This window comes from Protopterus annectens, chromosome 3.part0 (genome assembly GCF_019279795.1).
Source record: "Protopterus annectens isolate FY-2018-M chromosome 3.part0, PAN1.0, whole genome shotgun sequence".
NCBI lineage: Eukaryota > Metazoa > Chordata > Ceratodontiformes > Protopteridae > Protopterus > Protopterus annectens.
This window is the reverse complement of record NC_056731.1, coordinates 1,514,023,114-1,514,047,072: the sequence shown is the minus strand read 5'-3', so window position 1 is coordinate 1,514,047,072 and position 23,959 is coordinate 1,514,023,114.

Sequence of the window (23,959 nt, the reverse complement as noted above, 5' to 3'; positions counted from 1 at the left end):
CTGTACGGCTGTGCTCTGGATAGAAGGAAGTTTCTTTGCTCACAAGTGGGAGTGGGGAGCCTTGAGCAGCCTACCTGTCCTTGGGGGAAGTGACCTCAGCACAAGAAGCTGTAGTAATTGGTTGTTTGGGACCATTACTAGCTCTTTTGTAGTTCACTGTTTAAAAATCCGTGCTTGCACGGCTTTGCACGGTTGTGCGCATAGTGCAGCGCCGGTTAAACAAGGTTAAACTTTTTCTGGCTCCGCCAAGTCTGCTCTTCAAATTTTCCCTTAAGGAAGCTCTACTCTTAGTATAACCAGACTACTCACTGTATTATAAGCCTAGCACTTGTTCTCAATACTTCTCTACTAAGTAAGCACTCTCGTACAAAGTAAAGCACTACATCTACTTACCACCCCTGTGAATATCCACTTCCCTTAAAGGTATACCACTCCCTTATACTGTTCTAGCATGTCGAGTGGTAGATTACTGGCGTCGTCTCCAGTTCAGCTGGTCAATCTGGGTATCTTGAGACAATGCTACAATTGTCTCATGTACACAGACAACCCTCTCCTCCTCCTAACAAACACAAATACATGTGAGAGATGCAACTATATAGCCAAACTGGAGGCTGAACTCTCTCAACTCAGGGCTGGCATGACCAGACAGGAGGAGATGGCAACCACACATACAACAATCCCAGTCCCACATAGACCTACCACAACTGCAATCCAAACACATAAAAACACAAAGACATACTCGGAGGCTCTAATAAAAAACTTACCAAAACAACAGAGGCTCCCAAAGCAGGCATCCAAAAATCCACCACCTCAAAACAAAACACATACAACACATACTTCAATAAATCAGTGTGTCGACCAATCTCAGCCCTTAAGGCCAAACACCTTGCCTGATACACTAGTAATAGGTGACTCCATAGTCAGACACACTGATGTCCCACTGACCAGGCTGAACAAGGAGAAGGTGACTGTGAGCTGTCTATCGGGAGCTAGGATCCGCCACATAACACACGCACTCAGGTCACTCCAAAGCAAGTACAAATATGATTCTGTCATTGTCCATGCTGGTGTGAATGACCTGAGACGTACCTCCCTGGACTACATGAAAAGAGACATAGAGGAGCTCTCCGATTATGTAGCCCAGGCTGGTATGACCCTGACCCTGAGCAGCATCTTGCCCTCACCAAGAATGATACCACAATACAAAGACAAGATGATCAGCTTTAACAATTGGCTCAAGTACTGGTGTCATTCTAAGGGGATCCAATGTCTGTCTGCCTGGGATGATATGTTGGACAAGCCACGCTGCTTTGCAAGGGATGGCTTACACCTGTCACCACTGGGCTTCCGGATATTGGCTAAGGCTCTTGCCACCCCCATAGTGCCTTTTTTAGGCAAGGCTCAAAAGACAAACCCACCTCCTTAGAAAACAAAAATGGAAAAAAAATAAGGGTAATGCTGCTCAACGCCAGAAGTCTAAATCTCAAGATGCAGGCACTTGATGCACTCCTCAGCAACATCGACGTCTGTGCAGTAACTGAAACCTGGTTCAAGGCTCCTGAGAGCACCCCAGCGCTACCAGGATATACCTCGTATCATGCTTTTCGGCCACAAAACCCTGGCCGAACCACAAAGGGAGGGGGAGTGTCCATATTCATAAAGGACACCCACACCTCCAGGTTAGTAGCAACACATGAAGCATCAGAGACCATACAGGTGCAACTAACCATAGGCAAAACTGCTATACAACTGGTAGCATGTTACAGACCACCCTCCCAATCTCAAGAACCCCACTCAGCCTTCCTGAAGACATTGGAGGATATGAATGTATCACAAAATACCATCATACTGGGAGACTTCAACTACCCAAACATAGATTGGGTACATTATTCTAGCCCTAATACCCTAGCCCAAAGGTTCCTGGAATTCATAAATTCAAATGCACTGGAACAACTAGTCACCTCTCCAACTAGGGGAGATAATATACTAGACCTGATCATCACAAACATGGGGGCAAAATGCTCCACACCGGAAGTATACCCCTCACTAGTGAGATCTGACCACAAACTAATCACCCTGGATATACATATCCCACCTCCACTCCCAGCACAAAAGACCACAGTGAAAAACTTCTCAAAAGCAGACTTCACTCTTCTTAAGACTGAGATGGTATCCTTTAAGCCCACTGTGCCAGTGGATACCACATCCCACAATGCCGAATCCTTCACAAATGCTTTCTATGGACATCTCCAAGAATGCATGGAACATGCAATCCCAAACAAATCCAAGTCCCTCTCCACCAAATGTAAGCATCCTGTCTGGTGGACCTCAGCCATAAACAACTTGTATAACAAAAGAAGGAAGCTACTGCATGTCAGAGCAAAATCCCATGAAGAGAAGACATCTCTGATCAACATTAGCAGAAAACTACGTTCTCTCATAAAAACATCCAAGGCAAACCTTGAGAGAAAAATCACTAAGGACACTAAAGATAACCACAAAGCCTTCTTCAGCTATGTTAGAAACCTGGGTGGAAACCCTCAGATATGCTCAGAGTTGGTTCACAACAACAAAAAATACACTGAACCCACAGATATTGCTAACATTCTGGCTGACAGGTTCAGTGCAAATTTCTCCCCTCCTTCGCCCCCAAAAGAAGAAATACTTATCCCAGCTGAATGTAATCTCCCTGTCATCTCAGATGTCCAAGTGAGAACCGCCCTAAACAAAGCAAAAAGCACAGCATCAATGGGACCTGACGGTATCCCGGGGTGCGTGTTACGTGAACTCCAAGAGGAGCTAAACCCACACATAAAAATGCTATTTAACCTTAGCCTTACTTCGGGATATGTACCTGAACACTGGCGTACAGCAACAGTGGTCCCACTCCACAAGGGGGGTGCCTCTACAGACCCTGGAAACTATCGTCCCATAAGCTTAACTAGCATGGTCTGCAAAGCTATGGAAAGAATCATTATGGAACTCATAAACAGAGACATAGGGGACCTACAGACACTTGACCCCACCCAGTTCGGCTTTGTAAAGGGCAGATCCTGCCTTTTAAACCTGGTTGACTTTTTCGAAACAGTCACTAGAGCCATTGATGAGGGCAAAGCAGTCCATACAGCATACCTGGACTTGGCTAAGGCCTTCGGCACAATACCCCACTCAGGCATCATAGATAAGCTAAACAGCTTAAAAGTAAACCCTTATGTCACTAGATGGGTTGCAAACTGGCTAAAGGACAGACCCCATAAAGTTAAAATCGCTGGAGCAATGTCAGACTCAAAGCCAGTCACAAGTGGTGTCCCACAGGGATCTGTCCTGGGACCCCTCTTGTTTGGCATTTATTTCTCAGATGTTAAAGCAAACATGGGAGGGCTATGGCTGACAAAGTTCGCAGATGACTGCAAACTAGGCGCCATAGTCGATACACCAGCAGACACACACATCCTACAAAAAGGCCTCACTGAAACGGACAACTGGTGCCGTAGTCACGGCCTTAAACTAAATGCCAAAAAATGTATAGTCATCCCTTTTGGAAAAAACAAAGTACCCATAAATTATCACATAGACAGCAACCCACTGAGTACGGAAAAAGTAATCAGAGACCTAGGGACCCAAGTAGACAGCGACCTCTCATTTGACACCCACGTTGCCAAAGTGGTTAGAAAAACATTCTACCTTGCACACCTCATCATGAAGGGATTCACATCCAGATCCAAGGATGTCATTGTACCCCTATATTCCTCCTTCATCAGACCCATGATTTAGTACAATGCCCCATTTGGTATGTACCTCACCCGGCATTTGCAACAGCTGGAGAGACCACAAAAGTACCTCACCAAAAGGATCAAGGGTCTCCAACATATGTCTTATTCTGCCAGACTAAAGAAACTTCAGCTCTCTTCAGTAGCATACCGCCTGCTCAGAGGTGATCTCTGCCTGACGTACAAGGCCATGTCCAATCAGGATCTGATGGACATGCTCCACCTCAAAAAATCCAAATCCATCAGGACCACGAGAGCTAAAAACTTAAAACCTCAGCACAAGTATGAATAGGACATGCTGGAGGGATAGATTCATAACCCAGAGGCTTCCCATGCTTTGGAACAGGATCCCAGTTCGTATTAGGCAGAGCCCCTCACTGACTCTCTTCAAGAGAAATCTTGATGAGTGGATGGGAGATCGGAAGTTTACCCCAGGGGTCACATCTGTGTCACTGCTAGACAGGGGCACAGTAAACCAATTCTATTATATAAGGGGACCTTCATTGTGTCACTACTAGACAGAGGCACAGTATTCTAGATTTATTCTGTACATTTTTGTACCATTTCATGGGGTGGCAAAAGCCACATCACTATGGCTAGGCTTACAAATGCCCCAGGGCAGATAGCCTAGTACTATACTATGAAACTATGAAAAGCTGACAAAAATATGTGTTTCTATATAGTTTAATTGCAGTATTTTTATTGTTCCTGAGTCCCTGTTGACCACTAAACTACCCTTCCTTCCTCCTGACAATCAGGCTAGTTGTTGCTTTGGGAGGGGAACACCCTACTACCTATTTTCTCATCCAATGGGCAAGGGTCAAGGGGCAGAACTAGTGATTTCATCCTGCTGTTGGAATTGGAGGGGGTTATTTTAAGTCCTCTCTGATCACTCCGCACATGCTCATGACACTCCCAAGCGGTGGTATGTAATAGGTCTAACCGAGAGGAATGTTCCCCTCTTTTATGAAAGGCAGATTCTCAGTGATCCTGTGCCTTGAAAGGCAAGCACCTCCAGAAATCTCTGGTTTCTACTTGAGACTCTGTATGGAGTATACACTCCAGATCTGTGCTCTCTTATCCTTCCTTCACAGACAGGCTAGTAGAGTCTACTTTGCCATTCGTCTCTTCCCTGACTAGCTCATGTAAGGCCCATGATGTTAAATTACCTTATATTGCTTATATCATAGTCAGGGCTTTATCCCTCTGTGTCAACCAAGCTATTTTTATACTGTCAAAATGATGTTCAGCTGGCTGATACATGCAGAACAGCTGCAGAGATCTGGCAAACATCCTTGTATCTTGGCTAAGAGACTAATTATTATGGCTTGCAAGCAGGATGAAAAAAGTGATCATTTTAATTATATATGAACAGAGAACTGTGTGTTGCTATGGCCATAATTGTGTGTGTGTGTGTGTGTGTGTGTGTGCACATGTGTATGTGTGAGGAACAGAAAGTAATATAATCTTATCCTAAAATTATTAAGGTACCTTTGCTTGTAGTGGGGAAAGCCTCTAAGTACAGTTAAAAATCAAAAAAAAAAGACAAGAAAACATTTATTGCAGATTAGGATTAATACAAGTTAAAACAGTACAGTACAAACACTATAAGTTTTCCCTCAGGAGACACAGATTAAAAGAGAAGAAGAAAGTACCAGAGAGTAGTCAGAAGAGGAGAGTTTACAAAAAGAAAGCACTCTGTAAAAACAATAAGGGATTTTGGGGGTGAAGGTGGGAGCAGACACACAAGCATTAAAAAACAACAATTATGCAGTTACTATACCGAAAGAGCTGTACGAGTGAATCCATCATCAGAAATTTGTTGGACCAGAGCTGAAGGTATTAAAACTTTATGGCAAGCCAAATTTTCCCAGATTGCAAAGTACCTCCCTCTATATCCCACGATGCACCATGCCACTCTCCCTCTGTAGATTTGAGATTAGTTGTGTTAAAGAAAAAAAAAATAAGACACGAGACCTTCTCAGCCAAGGTGGGGGAAGGTGAGAGGGATCATTACCAAGGATGGACCCACTGTTATGGATACCTTGTTATGGTAAGTACCTACCTTTCATATCTGATAAGAATGGGCCCATTCTCTGTACATTGTAGGACAAAGTCAAACTTTTCCTATTGGTTGGACCCCTATCAGAAAAAAAATCTTATAATGTTAACCCTGGAGGTAAATCTGGATTCGAAAATGAGATCTAGTGTACAATGCTTTGTAATGACACTTGAGTGAGTTGCTGCACAAATATCATCAGTGGCTGCATTTCTGTAAAAGGCAACTTTGGTAGCTAAAGCTGAATGCGCCTTACTTGTTGCAATGGCTTAGCTTATTTCAGACCACAACATTTTTGAGCACTTTATTGCTTCCCTGCATCACCCTATGGTCTGCTAACCCTGCACTTTATCCACACTAAGTTTACCAGCTCTCTTTAACTCTCCTGGCTACCTGGTTCAGCTGGGGATGGTCATGGAGCCTAAGGTGTCCAGGGGGGTCTGACTATCACTTTTCTGTTAGGGGTTACTTTTATATCTTACCCATTTCTCCCACCCACTAGGTTACTTGGTATGTCTGATGGGTGGGTTTGCAATGGCAATGTGTGGCGTTTCAGCAAGCCTCTGCAGTGCTGCCCCCCTCCCTACTTCCTTTTTGGGCTAGGTCTGTTGGGGCCAGAAGGGAGTTATAAGGATGACTTTGGCTTGCTGGAGTTTTGCCTTCTAGTTGAATGGCATCATCAAACCAAACAGGTAAAATCCTAGAGAAGTCCAAGAGACCACTTGTGGGAAACAGCACCCTTTGGGGGTTTCCCTGGTGATAGAATAAGGAAGGAAAACAATTTAAATTTGGTCAAGCAGGCAAACAAGTTACAATCGAGTTTCCCTGTTTTCAGAAAATTCTCCTTGAGGTACCATGGGGGCGTGGGGTAGTAGTGGCCATCTGCTCAATGTATCTGTCAAGGAATTGAACTCCCTGGGGATATGGATTACAACAGAATGATTACTGGTGTGAGGCCCCTGCACTGGCCCAGTAATCAATGATCCTCAACAATCACCACTGGTAACAGGGAGAGATGTACACAATGGGAGGAGGACAAGTACACACACACAGTAAAGTACAATTTCCCTTAAGAGCACACAGAGAGCACAGTCAGTTTGGGACTGGTTTCTCCTTCTTTCCCCAGATCCCCAATAAGACTCCCCACTGGCACAGCTATAGGGTTAAGATCTCAGATGAGGGGTCAGCTAAGACCCAGCACACTTTCTGTCCCACCAGTGCTTCGTGTCCCTGCCTAAGTAACTGACACACACACACACACACTTTGAGATTTGATTTATATACAAACACACATGCGCACATGCACACACGCACACACACGCTCACACACACACACACACACACACACACACACACACACACACACACACACACACCTGGGGAAGGATGGCACAGGTTTACTAGCTATGCCCCCTTCTGCTTTCTGCCCAGACTATAAGGTAGTTATCATTGCCACCAACCCCTCCTTATCAGCTACTTAAGGCCCTTAACAAAAGGTGACCAATCCTAATGTGTAATGTTACTATTATCCAAATGGTAAGCTTGACCAAGAGCAACGCTATTTAGGAGTGACCTGTACAGTGTCACCAAATACATACGCAAGTACTCTAAGAGCTTAAGTATGACTCAAATTTCAGCCACAAAGATAGATTTAAAAATATTTAATAATAAATAATAAAAGAACAAGACAATACTCAAGCAACACAGTAACTACAGAGTTCATAATCACAGGAAATATTTTAAAACACCATTGCAGGACAGTCTCAAATAGATACAGAAAACATCTAAACTAATCTTTACTATATTCCTATCTTTATCTAAAAGATACTATACTCTAAATAACTTACTTACAGATCAAGGCAAATGCAGATGTGTGCTGATGATGAGTGGATGTTTCTAGGCCCAAGACAAGATACAAAATGCACAAAGTCTCTCTCTGAGAAAGTTCTTAAATTACTATCAAACATTACTACTGGGTCAGCTTGGATGACATCAGTCTTTGTCACCTGCCTTCAGTTCCCAGGCCAACAGAAACTAACATCCCTGTGTCAGAAATACACATCTCTCAGATGTTTGCTGAGAACTGGAAGTCATAAAGCAATAAAAACACTTTACATTTTAAACGTAATAATTACTTCTCTCCAAGACAATAGAAAAAACTTCTAGCTCTAGACATCGTGTCTTCTTGCTGCATTGAAACTAACTTGTATAGCACATCGTAAAGCACTTAATTTCACTTATTTTCTTGAAGTTTTGTAAGTTACTCTTCTATGTCCCAGCAGGGTATGCTGTGGTTATATTCTTGAAGCTCAGTACATATTATACAGTTCTGTATAAATCATAGCAATATTCACAAATGACATAGAATTATTTACAAAATTCCAGAAGCTGGGTTGGCAGTGTCACATTTCTCCCCTCCCCAAAAGCTCAAGCCAGTTTTTCAAGTGACCCTTGAGAAACATTGCTTGAGAGGGTTGAGCTGGGAATACCTTACCCCATTCTCTGTCTTGAGAGCCCATCTGCATTGGCATCACTAGCCCCACTGTGGTGCTGCACTGTCATATCATATACTTGCAACCTTAGGCTTCACCTTAGTAACTTGGCATTTTGCTGGCTGGTTCCATGTAGCCATGGTAAGGGACTGTGGTATGTAACTACAGTGAAGTTCCTTCCATACAGATAAGGCTGAAGTTTCAGAAGTGCCCACACTATAGCTAGGCATTTGTTTTATACAGCTGCCTAGCATTCCTCCCTCGGTTGGAGCCTATGACTGATATATACCACTGGGTGCTCTTCTTCCTCTGAGTAAAGCTGGCTAAGTACAGAACCCACCCCATGGTTTGAAGCATCTACCTGCGCAACAAATTCTTTGCTGTAATCTGGACTGGCTAACACAGGGGGTCCTCTGAAAACTCCTTTAAGCTTCTGGAATGCCTGTTCACATGGTAGAGTCCAGACTACATTATCTGGCTTGTTTTTCTTTATCAGGTCTGTGAGGGGAGCAGCTATGGTACTATAATTGAGGACAGACTTTCTGTAGTACCCTGCTGTCCCTAAGAATGCCCTCACCTGCTTTTTTGTAACAGGGGCAGGCCATGCCAGAATGGCTTCCACTTTGGCAGGTTCTGGCCTGAACTTACAATTCCCCACTCTATGCCCCATTTAGGAGAACTCTGCCATATCCACCCGACATTTGCTGGGATTAATGGTAAACCCTGCCTTCATGTAGTCTGCCCAGCACCTCCCTGACATACTGAAGGTGCTCTTGCCAGGAATGTCTGTATATGGTAATATCATCTAGGTAAGCAAGGGTAAAATCTCCTGCTCCTGTTAGGATACGATCTACCAGCCTTTGGAAAGTCACTGGGGCATTTTTCATCCCAAAGATCGTGAACTCATATAAGCCAAAAGGAGTCACAAAGGCTGACCTTTCTCTAGCACTAGGTGTCAAGGGCACTTGCCAGTAACCCTTGGTAAGATCCAAAGTGGTAAAATACTTTGGCCCACCCAGCTGCTCTAGGGCTTCATCTGTCCTAGTTATGGGGTAAGCATCTGACTCTGTGGGACTATTTAATTTCCTGTAGTCCACACAGAAACAGCTGCTGCCTTCCTTCTTTGGTACCAGCACCACTGGTGAGGCCCAGGCACTGCTGGACTCCTGAATTACTCCTAGTTCCAGCATTTCCTGTACCCCCTACCTCAGAGTCTGTTTGACTCTCTCAGGCACCCTATAAGGCACCTGCTTAATAGGCCTTTGTGGTCCTGTATCCACTTGGTGCTGTACCAGGTGGGTGCATCCTGGTTTCCCAGTGAACATGTCCCCAGATTCCTGTAACACTGCTCGGATTTTTCAAACCTGGGTAATGGATAGCTGCTGTGACATTGCTACCTCTTCCACTGAGGTGTCAGTCCGAGCCTCACTGAGGAGATCAGTCACCAGAGCCCCCTCAAGACTCCTCTTGCCATCCACTGCAAATACTCAGCACAAGGGCCTCCCTATCCCCCAACACAAATAACACTAATACAAGCTTTACCCTCAAAACAGTTTCCACCACTTCAATCAAAAACATGCTCTCCAAACTAAAAACCTCATCAACAGCAGTCGACCTACTCCCCAGCTATTTCTTGAAACTCACAGCAGATGCTATTGCTATCCCAGTCTCCACTCTCATAAACAAATCAATTGTCAAAAACTATGTGCCCAAACTCTGGAAAATATCCTATGTTACACCCATACATAAAGGCGAGACCTCCACTGAGCTTAATAACTACAGGCCCATTACTTTACTTTCCCCCCTAGACAAAATCCTAGAAAAATGCATCCATACCCAGATGTTAAAATATCTCCTAGACAACAACATCCTGTCACCTACTCAGCATGGTTTCAGACCTGCCCATAGTACCACTACAGCCCTCCTCTGCTTCACAGACACAGTAAACAGTCTCAAGAATGAAGGCCTGCAGGTGTCAACTCTTTTTATGGATATTTCCAAAGCATTTGACACAGTCTCACACCAAATCATGCTAAACAAACTAAACCAATATCACATATCAAATTCCACTCTTACCTGGTTCCAAAGCTACTTAACTGACAGGTACCAAGCTGTGAAATGGGAAAATTCTCTCTCTCCTCAGCTGCCCATAACTATAGGAGTTCCACAGGGTTTTCTCTTTAGGCCACTACTATTCACAATCTTCACAAATGACCTCCATACCTCCACACAGCATGCATCTGTCATTCAGTATGCAGATGACACTACCTTAATCTGTGCTGCACAAAACATTCCCACCCTCCTGCAAGCAACTCAACTAGCATTCCCTAACATTGAAAACTACCTTACCAAAGCCCAACTTATCCTCAATCCAAAGAAAACTCAGCTTATGATTATAACCAGTTCTAACAAAAACACTGATAACAGTCAATTCACTATCTACTCCACAAAGGCTACTCCAATCGCTCCAGTGGCACAGGCTAAGCTATTGGGAATAACCATAGACTCCCACCTAACATTTTATATTCATCTCAGCTTAACTATTAAAAAAGTACATGCCAAACTGGGATCACTCTACCGTATCAAACCATTTCTTACCAACAACACAAGATCAGCCATTGCTCGCTCCCAACTTCTATCCACCCTACTCTGTGCATCTCCCATTCTGACTAAGCTCAACAAAACTGAACTAAGCAAAATGGAAGCCTGCTGTAACAAAATTGCCAGCTTTGCTGCAAATTGCTCATATAGAACACATCACTGTACTGCTTTGAGACAGCTCCAATGGCTTGAACTGCCCAACCTCCTAACCTACAATCAGCTCTGCCTCTGTCATTCAATCTATTACCTCCCCAATAAGTGTCCTGCCCTCAAAAACCTAGCACATTATCACTCAGCCAAAAGGCCTCTTAGATCATCAAGCAAACTACTACTAGAAGTCGCCAACAGCTACAATAGCTTTAGAGATGCACTATATAGTAGTTCAGTGGCTAAGAAATGGAACTCTGTCCCCACTAGCATTCAAAACACATCGTCCAAAGTCTCCTTTAAAGACCTCATCAGGCAACATCTCAAGCAAGTTGGCAGTGCCATGATTGCTCCCCAAGCTAGTGAAAGTGGATAACATATACATACTAAATCTAGAGCACTTCATAATAGTTTTCAATCTTACTCACAAACACTGGCTAATCTACAATGTATGTACTGTACCTGTGTACTATGTATGTATTCTACAAATGTTCCAAATTTCAGATGTACACCACAAATCTATTAATTACCTTTATTTTTAAATTAATATTTGTTTGTTTGTTCTCTCCACTGTAACTGTTGTGCTGCATACCACTGTAAAAACATGTCTTTTGTAATTTGTGTGTATACTGATCATGTCTAACTAAATGTATCTGTAATGTTTCTATGTGGAGCTTTTCTCCCCAGGCCTCTGCTGAAAAGGGGCCTTTTCGGCTCAGTCAGAAACCCCCTGTTAACAAATGTAAAATAAATAAAAGAACTTAAACAAGAGGGAGTGTATAAATATTTGGGAATTGATGAAGGATCAACAATGAAACATGAGCAAATGAGAATAAAACTCATTGAAGAATATTTTAAAAGATTAACCCCCAAATTCAATAAACTCCGTGCAGGAATAGTGCTATTTCTGCAAGGAGTGAACCATGTCCATTTCCACGTAGCTATAACAGCAGCGCACAATGCATATTCATGAAGGCGCGCTGCTGCTAAGGGTAAACGGAACAGTTATGTAGAAACCTTCAAAAGGTGTGAATCCACCAAGGTTTTGTGAAATTCTGATTGGTGAAGATTGTGAGCTGTAGCCATAAACGAGGGTCAATAGTGTTAAAGCTGTGCTTTCTTCTCTTTAAAGATGGCAGACTAAGTTTTTTTTGCATTATTTCTGTCTCTCGACAGCTGACCATCAGCTGCTACCAACTAATTTCCTCTTTCATTGGGTATAATAAGCCCTGCATATGGCCCTCCCTGGGTTCTACCTGACCATCCTTAAGGGCCTGTGAGGAGATTGAGGTTTCTGGTGCAGTCATACTGCTGACAGGGAGTATTTTATTATGCCCTAACCACTGCCCATCCTCCTTGTATACTTGTTGAATGCCCAGGAAGACATGTAATGGTAATATGTTGACATTTCATCCCACCGTGGTGGTGAGTCAGTCAATGTCCCCATCTGTTCTCTCACCACCCTGCAGATCCCCTGCCTCAGCCAGGGATCACCCATGAGGTGTGTGTGCAAGCCCCCTTCCCCTAGGATGGGCACACCCATCCTTCATGCTAGTACCTCAGGTGCCGAAGCTGCTAATCATATATCAGTCATCTGGGCCTTAGTCAGGCCTTCATCCCTCTATACCATAGTTTTGTCTCAGTGGCGACCCCTAACCAGGAAAAGCCAAAAGAAGAAGAAGACAATTTGAAGTTCCTGTCTTGGTATATGGTACCATTACCACAACAAAATGTAATTTTCAGAATTCTTTGACTGGAGTAACATGTAATATTCACTTTCCTAGAGATTCTTCCTTTATAATGTTTTAGCATCTTTATTGTCTCCTAGGAATCAATATCTCAATGTGGTCTTTAGTGCAGTACAGAAAACAATAATTATCTATTGTAATTATCTCTGACAAAGTTCTAGTTAGTTACACAGGTAATTACTGATGCCATGCTTAAATGCCAATGTAGAATAAGATGGAAAAGATCAGTCTTCTCAAATTATAATGAACAGAACTGTTGTTCTGGGCTTTAAGAATCATAGCTGACATAACTACTTAAATACTAGACCCTTTTTAAAATTATGGATAATGGAAACTTGCAAAGATTTGCATAGTTAGATGAATTTCTTGCCAGTTTATTTCTCCATACATGTCCATGAGATTATAAAGATCACTGACAGTTCTCTACAAAGAGGTTCTCACGTTCGATTCTCAGCTAGTGTGCAAGGAGTGCCTTCTGTGTGGCGTCTGCATGTCCTCCCCGCGGTCGAGTGGCCTCCAAAAGACATGCGTGAATGGGCATGCCTTCGCTGAAGGTTGGGCATCGGGCTGGCAACTTGGCACCATAAAAATCTACTGCCAATCATTAGCGGACCGGAGTTCCACTGTGGCGACCCCTTACCGGGAAAATCCGAAAAGACAAACAACAACTGACAGTTCTCTACAAACAGCATCAAATTTGTTGAACAAATTCTTATGCTTATTTTGCTTGTTTCTTAGTATCAGACGCATATGAAAAAGAGGATGCTTTTTTATGTTGAACACAATTCTTATTTGCTTAGGAAAACTTCACAGTAGTTTCTTTTGCAGAAATTGCTAGAGTGACATGCAGTTATTGAAAGCTAAGCCAACAGCAACACAAGTGAAAGTATATGTCCATATAAGTCAGAACTTTGGATTCAGGAATGAAGCACCTAAGCCAAACAATTGATATGTTTTCAAATGTCAGTAGCAGTATTGCATAATGCAGGTGGGTACCTGTAGACCAGTGCTGACAGTTTGTGACAAAGCTATGTATTTAATGGGTGTTGCTCGTTAATTACTTAGAAATAAGCTTGGGTGGAGATGATTTTAATACATTTTTTATAAATGCACAGTAACACACTTTAGCCATCCAGTAGCTTTCCTAACTGAAGATGTGAGTTATTTGTAATTGTTCTACATTGGGAGAGGTAGCGATCCACATTCTGGAGATGGAAGGTTGAGAGCTGTATCTTGCTACACCCCTGATTGCAACAAATTCTTCACTGACTGACTCACTTTTTCAATGTTTTAACAGTTCCTGTTAAAAGTAAGAACCTCAAGGTTGTCAACCCTCACACTTGTGAGCCAGTGAGCCAATTTTTACAAGCATACCTCTAAAGAACATCTTAAGATTAAGTTAATGCATATGTTTGCTGTAGGACTGACCGACCATTGCCTAATCCTAATCGATCAATATAAAGATAAAAAAAACACACGTAAAATCAGAGACAGATATCTCTAAGCTATGAGAGAACTGTGTGCATACTTGTCTAGATAGGCTTTTTAATGAACATCTCTAGGTTATCAAACAGTAAATAATCATATGGCGCCATACCGGTGATCTTATTCAGTTAAGCATTTTGGACAACGCCAAAAAATAATGGGAAGACAAAGATTCAAAATCGGGGACAGCTTAAAGTAGAAAATCATAAAGTAGAAAATCATAATTTGCATTAACATACATTTCCTGTATTTTGAAATTCTAATGTATGGCATTATTGCCTAGCTTATAAGCCTCAGTGATTTGTCGGAAATCAAAAATGTTAGTTCCAAGGCAAAAATATCAGGATAAATCAGAGGCAGTTGAAGGTGTGCATGCCGCGTAATGACCTTCTGTTTTAATGCATTACTCTGTATTAATAAATTGTTGCTAACATCATACACCACGTCGTTCACAGCTACAAAATAACAGAATGCATCAAAAGCAGAACAAGGTTACGCAAGCAGTATGTTGCAAGAGTTCAGTGGCACAGCAGAAGCAAAAACCAACATACATTAATGTTAATGCTGCTGACGTTTCCAATACTTATACTACAAACCGAACAATTTCATCTCCCAACACCCTATGGACAATAAATGGTGCAGCAGAGGAGCAGTCAACTTTACATACACATTAACCGTTTCTTCTTCCATTTGCTTACTTCATTTATATATGCATAATAATTACTTTCAGCGCCACTGATGTAATCCTGACTAATTCTGAAGACATTAATCAGTTGTATTAAGCGCCTAATTACGCTGCTTAACAGACATGCATCAAGAGAGATGTGTCCACATTAGAAGAAAAATATTCTCAGCCAGTACCCACGTGTTTTGTGTAGCACTCACAATCAATGGAAACGCTTAAAACCGCTTTCACGTGAAGTTAAACATCAAAGATAATCTTTTCGACTATAAACACTTTAAAGTACACACCTGAGTCAGCAGTACTGGATGTGAAATAATCACTCGTAGATCAAAATAAACAGGGGAGGTAATCCCACTTTTGAGCAGATAGCTACCAAATTTCACAGCTTGCACTTCGTATAACTGAACTGCAAGGTCATCTACTAATGGCTGCATGTTACTAGCCATAATTTAATTCCGATAACTAACTTTACAACTATGTTTGTAACTTATACCCAACTCAACGCAAGACTACCTGTGCAAACTCAAAGCAAGAAATAAAAAAATGCCTACAATAAAGCAGGGAACAACTGCTCTGGACAGTAAATGTTTTTTTACAACGATCGTTCATTGTGGCTACTGTAGAAATTAACCACAATGAACGATTGCACTAAAACTAAATTATCATTGTAGTGATTACTTGCAAAGCAGCATTTTAGAGTAAGAAATCAGGACATTTTTAAATACTGATCTTGCAAACTTAGAAAGTTGATAGAATAGCATGTTTTGCATTAGTTTACCACTAATACAAAAAACAGGCCGAAAATATGAGACAAAAATGTCAACAGTCTTAGACAGAACCATAAAACCAAGCTGTAGTTGAGACTGGGAGAAAATATAGGATTGGGACTGAAACTATACAGGATGTTGAAAAGAAAAAGGACACTGTGGGTGAGGAAAGTGAGTAACGTGAAAAGTAGGTGTGGCATTGGTCAGTTTTACTGTGGACCCGAATTTTAAATGCTGGGATTGTCCCTTTAAATTCTCAACCACCACAGCCCTCAACTCACCAGCCCTACCATGAGATTACTCCCCCAACCACCAGGCCTGAACTGCTCGCTAACACTGCTAGTTCTTTATTCCTTCACCATAGCTGTAACAGATTTTATATTATTATACACACACACACACACACACACATATATATATATATATATATATATATATATATATATATATATATATATATATATATATAAAAAGATTGACAACCTTAACCTATTAACCAAACCTACTTTTTCTTTTACTACTTTACTCCACTCCAACTACTAAAATCCTCAGGCCTCAGCCTGGTCTAGCAGGCTTTGTTTATAAGCCCCCTTGCAAGTCATGTATCAAAAGATCCAAACCCTGCTTTAAATAAACTTTATTTTATTTCCTTACTTTCTTTGATTTTGCGTTAAAATTAAATTATTTATGCATTAATGTAATTCTGTGCTGGTTACCTTTAAAACTGTCCATTAATCTTCCATCCCGCCTACAGCCTTACCTCCCTGCCTTTTCAAATAGTAAGTGAATTGAGAATTCCACAAAACTAAATTAAACTATGCACTTCATATAATTACAAACATATTCTTCTTAATATACTACTAAACCACCATATCCTAACCTTCTAATGATAAAGTAACTATTTTGTTTCCTTACTAAAGAAAACACCAGGAACTTGTAAAACCCAACACTTGGGCCAAAACAGAAACCAGAAGGTCCTTACCTTGCTCAAAGAGGCCACCCATATAGCACAAACACTTGAAAGCTACTGAGGCGGAAATTGAAAAGACTGATTTGCTTTCTTCCCAGCCTTTTCATTACTATCCCAACCAGCTCATCCCACCCTAACCCTCCTGATTTATCCTGATCCTATCTGTTCCTCCACCCCACCCCACCCCCCAAAAAAATGAATTCAAGTTGACATGCCACAGACAAATATCAGCTTGCTGTGACCTGGCTACCCAGCCATTGTTGCATTACATAACAAATGAGGTTTAGTAAATATTAGAAGCCATGACGATAAACATTTTGTGATATGTTTATGACCTCCCTTATCCAACTGTGATTTTCTAAGTAAAACATTTTACCATGTATAATTTATTTAGTGCTTATGAATGCATGTAAACTAAAAAGTGTTTAGTGTATAGAAAAACTGCTGATATTGCACTGTACATGCAGTATTGTAACTTTCAGTACATTGCTTTTCAGTAAGTTGGCATGGACCCTAAGCGATTAACCCCAGGGAAAGCTAATTATGAGTGATTCTAATTTTAATTAGTAGTTTCACCTCAATTTTACAAAAAAATATCCAAAATAATATATCACCCCTCCCCAGCATGGCGTCTGGCCCTACCACAGCACCACTACTGCTCTTATTTCCTTTATTAACTCAATCGCCCCAGCCAGAGACAATGATAAACCAGTGTCCTGCCTCTTGTTAGACCTCTCCAAAGCCTTTGGCACTGTCTCCCATTCTATCCTTCTCTCTAAACTTTCTCAACTAAACTTCTCCCCTGCAACAGTCTCCTGGTTTACCAGCCGTCTCACTAACAGTAACAATCTTTAAAATGGCTCTATGCTTTGTCTCCCTTTCTCCCTATAATAATGGGTGTCCCACAAGGCTCAGTTTTAGGACCCCTTCTTTTTAACATCTTTACTAATCACCTCCATACATCCTGTTGGGGGAAACCAGAGCACCTGGAGGAAATCCACATAAGCACAAGGAGGACATTCGGACTCTGAACAGAACCCATCCCAGATGAGAATCAAACCAGGAGAAACTCTTGCTGTAAAGAAACAACACTATCTGCAGTGCCACTGAGTAGCCTTCTTGTAGTAAAAATATATGTAGCTGTAAAGACATTTGAACTAATTAACATAGTCCAAACTCCACCACCTTTTGGTTCATACTTTTAAAATTAGTTGGTTTTCACTTCTGTTCACTAAGTTCTCATACACTTAGTACACTTCCGAATCTTCCAGATGCACAGAACTGTGATGATCATAAACAAAAGGAGGAATGCACTGCATGCTCAAACTAATAATGTTTCACCAGTCCTAACTCCCTACTCTATAATGCCTTCAAAAGGGTCTATGTCATTGGATTAAATGCTCATTTGATTGAATCCCAAATGATCAAACCTATTGGACTGAAAACTCATTTGATAGAAACCCTTCTCAACAACAAATTTGTCATAATATATATAAATATGTGTGTGTGTGTGTGTGTGTGTGTGTGTGTGTGTGTGTGTGTGTGTGTGTGTGCGTGCGCGCGCGTGTGTGCATATGTATAAATATATATTTGTGTGTGGGTGTGTGCGTGTGCATGTGCGCGCACGAGTGTGTCTGTGTGTGTGTGCGTGTGTGCATGTGCGTGTGTGTGTAAATATATGTGTGTGTGTGTGTGTGTGTGTGTGTGTGTGTGTGTGTGTGTGTGTGTGTGTGTGTGTGTGTGTGTGTGTGCATTCCTAAATGTAGCCACATGTTTACTTATATATGTATTATTAGGATTTAAGTTTGACTTAGGATTTTAAGTTGTTTTACTGTCAGACACAGGTATGAGGTCGTATCGTTATTTTCAGTCACTGTCTTTGTGGTGTTCCTATATAGGAAAATAATAGTAATAATAAAGATTAATTGGGATAGCAATCATTGTTCTTTCCTTTGTTCTAGTTAATTTACTTCATATGCCTCTTATATATATTTTAGGTATATTATTTAGGTTCTTGTCATGTTAAAATATGAGCAATTATTTTCCAGTTACTATGGCTATCCAGTTGTTTGGTTAAGTGGTTAGAATTTTGTATTTTAGTTTTGCAGTGCAGGGATTTGATTCTCATTTTTGTTATTTGAGTAACCACCATGCCCTCATTTATTCCTTTTGTCTTAGGATTTCTATTTGCTTTTTATTTCTGTTATTATAGGATTTACCCAATCATGCTTGCTAGTTTGTCAAGCTTGGTATCCTAGTTGTTTCTTATTTGTATTGTTAGTTTTCTGTTTCCGAGTCACATGCAAAAGGTTCATAGCTTCATATGTAAGTACTAGGCAATCAGTCTGCAGACCATTTCAAGCCTAGCCAAAAATCCCTATTCAAAAATTTGCTCTAGCCTACAGTAGGGCAAGACAAGATAGACCCAGGTTGAATTTGAGGCTGCCCACCCAATTATCTGAAGTTAACTTGAAGGTGGCAAAGGTGCTACTCTGACCTGAACTGGAAGCTTGTTCCAGAAGTGAAGGATACATTAGGATATAAATCTATCATGCCTTGTCTTATTTTTCTGCTGATGACAGTTTGCTGCCTTAAGCCAAGTATTTGAGATACCCGTAGTTCTGCAAAGGAGTAGGAGGTCAAATAGGGATGGCTCTTTCATGGCTGGAAAGGTTAGACACAGATTACCACACAGGAATCTGTGAGAGACTTAGTACAGACAAAGGGATGCCATCATCTCTTGAAAGCTAAGATTTTTGAGGACACTAATCTTTTTAGTTAAGAATCTCTGAGGTCTTTCAAGTTGTGTGATATGATATGTACATGCTAAAAGATGCTTTATATTCAATAATGTGTCTGTTAAGATAGGAGTAAAGGGGAATTAAGACATCTTTGGATCTATTACAGACGCCTTTGGAAATTAGATTCACCAGATAAAAGGCGTTCTGAACTACCATGGAGACATGATAGTCAAATGGTAAATAATTAACAACAAGAGTGATTAGATCCCATGCAACAGTGTCTGTTTGGAAGGGTGCATCTCCTATATGACAAGTGAAACTGTTTTATTTACTAAAATGAACTATGTTACTTTTTTTTTCATTTAATTTGAGACAATTGTCTTTGTACCAGTTGTTAACTTGGTCTAACCCATTCTGGAGTAATTGGGAGCCAGTTAAAGTTCAAATAATAGCACCCAATTTATAGTCGTCTGCAAACTTAGTTAACCATAGGCCAGGAGAGATGCCTGAAGATCTGAGAAATATATACTAAATAGGGGGGGGAGGCAAAATTGATCCTTGTGGTACACCACTGGTAATTTCTGCTTTCAGAAGTGGCACCTGCTACTCTAACCATGTTGGTTCTATCAGATACCTAGCTAGCAAGCCACCACACAACAGATTCAAGTCTATCAGTAATTCCTGCATAAAGAATAGCATCAAAAGCCTTAGCCAGATCTAGATATGCTGTATGCACTGCAAAACCACTATCCATTGCTTCAGTTACTTTTTCAAAGAAATGAATGAGAATAAAGAGGCAGGATATTCATATTCATTTCAACACACTCTAACTATACCTAGCCATGTGTGAGCAATAAGCTAAATATGAGTATATGTACGTGTGTGTGTGTGTGTGTGTGTGTGTGTGTGTGTGTGTGTGTGTGTGTGTGTGTGTGTGTGTGTGTGTGTGTGTAGGTGTGTATATATGTATATAATGTATGTATATGCTCTTACATGTATATTTACTTGAATGTATATATGGAAACGTAAACATTTATATACTCTTATTCATTTGTGAAATATCTTGCAATGTTCTACCAGGTTCTTATCTACTCTCATTGTATATTCTGTACACTTGTATTTTCAACCAAAAGTGGGAATATCCTCTTATTCTATACTAATGTCTGTAAAGTCTACAATCTGTATGCTACTACTCTGTAATGTCTCTTTTGTAAATTTTTCCTTTCTCTGTAAACTTATGTAGTTTTTCTCCCCAGAACTATGCTGAAAACGGACACTTGTACAGTTGGACTATCCTGGCAAACAAATGTTAAATAAATACAATAATTTCCTCAGGATACAGGCACTTTTCTTATAGCAAACATCAAAAGGTATTGATTTTTTTTTTGAGTCATGTTATTTCTTAAAGTGTAGCATACTTTACATTTACCATAATTTCTGCAGACTCATTTTACATTTTAAGGTTATAGTTGCCTATTACATCTCTACCTTACCTGTTATCTTGGTAATAAGTTATTATTTTCCAGTCTCACAATTACACATCATTTAATGTGCAGTTTTGTGGGATATTTAAGGGTAGGCATAGATCTTCCCATGCATATTTATTTAAAGGCAGGGTGAGATGCCAGTTTAGATTTGACATTTTTCACAATAAAAATTTGAATTATATTTTTTAAGACTTCACAATGGAAGATTTCCATTCCAGTTGGGATGTAATTGCATCCCAGGATAAGGAATTGTTTAAAGATGTCAGGGAATCTGATCAGTAAAACAGACAGGGTCCCACATCAGGTGAGGGTAAAAGAGACCTAGTTCCAAACTAGCTATGGATGGGCTTCAGAAGCAAATCCAACTGAAAAGCATCCCAGATATAATGGCCATAGGAAGATGGGAGTGCAAGTTACAGAAGACGTCAAAGAGGCATCACCCATAAAAGAGGAGCACACTATCCTATAAATAATGCCATAGATTCATAGTATATAGGGAAATACTTAGGTTCATTGTAGACACCAGAGGAATAGTTGAACATTTTTAGAGGCACTGCCAGTGCCAAGTTATTTTGATTTGTTCATTGAGCAGGGTTGTCAGCCAGCTCAGACTCAGTTACCAGGAGTGTTTCTAGTAACTCGTACTTCAAGTCTTGCAGTCCGCACATTCATTTTCCTATTCTCCATTAAATAGTTAAGACAATGTATAATTCAGGAGCAGTTGCCAGTTCTATTGCTCCAGGTACAGCCATTGTATAATTCATATTATCCTTGATAAAAGACAAGGTACTAAAAGGGGAATATGCAGACATTTTTGACTTAGCCAATAGTGATGGGGTACAGTGACTCTTGGTTTCCCAGGATACAGGAGGGCAGGATCTTACTGCAGCTTTAGCAGTCTTGGGTATAAAGCATTTGGGAAAAGTTCAGACCCATAACTGGGATAACTGGATTTCCAGTTTCATATGTTTTATCACCATCATACCAAGAAGGAACCAAATCAAGCTCTCCAACTACTATCTTATTTTAGCAATTCCAAAAAAGTGTTTAGTGGTGACCTGTCTTGGTTGTGGTATGACCAGAAATTTAGAAAGTAAAAAACTATAGCTTCGTACCTCAGGTGGAAGAGAGGCATGTGAATACATGGTTGAGAGTGATGGCCGATAAGCCCAAGCCTACTGTTTCAATGAGTTCTGAAGAGATCTAGAACGGGTTCAAAGTGTGTTGGTATACAACAATAGTGTATGCATTTGGCACTTTTGCCAATTTTCACATGTGTGTTCACACTGTGGTGAGGGCCACCCATTTTCCAGGTGTTGGTCCAAGGAAGCTCATGCAATAAACAAGACCTTCCCTTCTGTGGACCAACTTTCTTTGAGGGTTAATTTTCATACTGTATTAGGATAGGGGGCTTCTTTTCATTGTCAAAGGGGGAATTGTCCTATCATACCCCTCAGAGTTGCTTAGCCTTTTCCATTTCCACTGAAAGTAAAGGTTGTCCAAGTCATTTTAGCAAACTACCCTGAAATATAGGTTAAGCAAGAATTAATCAATGTTTTTTTTCCTTTGGCTTTCATCTAAAAGTTTTTTCCATTCCTAGGTTTCATTACTGCTCTACCCTCTGTTCAATTTCAGGTAAATTATATCTTCTTAAGAAATTCATTAGCAGTGAAGTTACTGCAGGCAAGGTGGTTGGCCCATTTCATTTTCCACGTTTTCTACCTTTTTAGGTGTCCCCCTCTGGGCTGGTGCCTAAGAACACTGGACATTTCAGGGTCATCCATAACCTTTCCCTCCCAACAGATTCTTTGGCAAATGACATTGTCAGCAAACCTGATTCTCAAGTAAAGTATAGCTCCTTGTAAGATGCCATTAAAAGCTAGTTTCCTGATCCCTGGCTCACAGAGGCGAAGATAGAGGCAACCTTTCACTTACTGCCTACCAGTCAGGATGATTGGCACATTTTAGTTATGAGCATTGATGGTATATATTAGGAATGCCCATGGGAATTTATGTGGCCTGCTTCACCTTTGAAATGTTTAGCTTGGCTCTCCATTGTGCATATAAGCAGAAAGCTCCATCACAATTAGCAATCCATTATATGGACCATTTTTGGATTGTAGATAATAGGTCTGCTTGTACATGGTGAAGGTTTATCAATCTTTTTGCAATTATGCCAAGAGTTAGGTGTTTCTGTGCTGAAAAATCCTTGGTATTTTGGGGTCTTGAGGTTGATGTTACCATGTGCACTTTTAGGCTACTACCTCCCAAATTGAATAACTCCATGATCTCAGACAACTTTTTGAGATCAATGAAAGTCAGGGTTTTGCACATCATACAACTTTATGACCCCCTTATTTTTGCATGTAGGGCAGTTGGCCCTGGGTATGTTTTTCACCGAAGTGGTGGCTAACCTACTTAAGGGCAGTAGGCAGAGTCACCACTGGGTACACATCAATCACCTGGAAGGGGTTTACTTCAAAATACGGATGTGGGTATGAATTGCTTGAATAGATATTTGCCTGATACACAATTTCACAAAATATATTGACCTAAAATGCAAGTGACGGACAACACATTTGTTTGAAAATCTTTGATCTAACTGCATTTGATCGATAGATGATAAGTAATGGCAGCTACAGTCAGGAAATATGGTGTATGGAACATAGTGTACACCAATGGAATGCTTAACGTAAAGTAGCCAAGAGACACACCTGTCCAGCACTTACACAGATCAGTGATTTGTCATTGTAAATCACTGCTTGGATAAAAGTATGCATTGACAGTGAATCCCTCGTTTGGAAAGATTTCTCCTGTGTTAGAATTGGTGTGACCATGGAGCTGGTATATATAATTCTGGGGGGATTTGGGGTGTGCAAACATCTGAAGTTAACTTCTTTTTTACAAGTTCATAAACTCAACAATTTTTTTTTTCAATTAGTATGCTGTTGATATATTTTTTCAGGCATATTTTGTTTAGAGCAAATCTTTTCAGTATAGTGTGCTG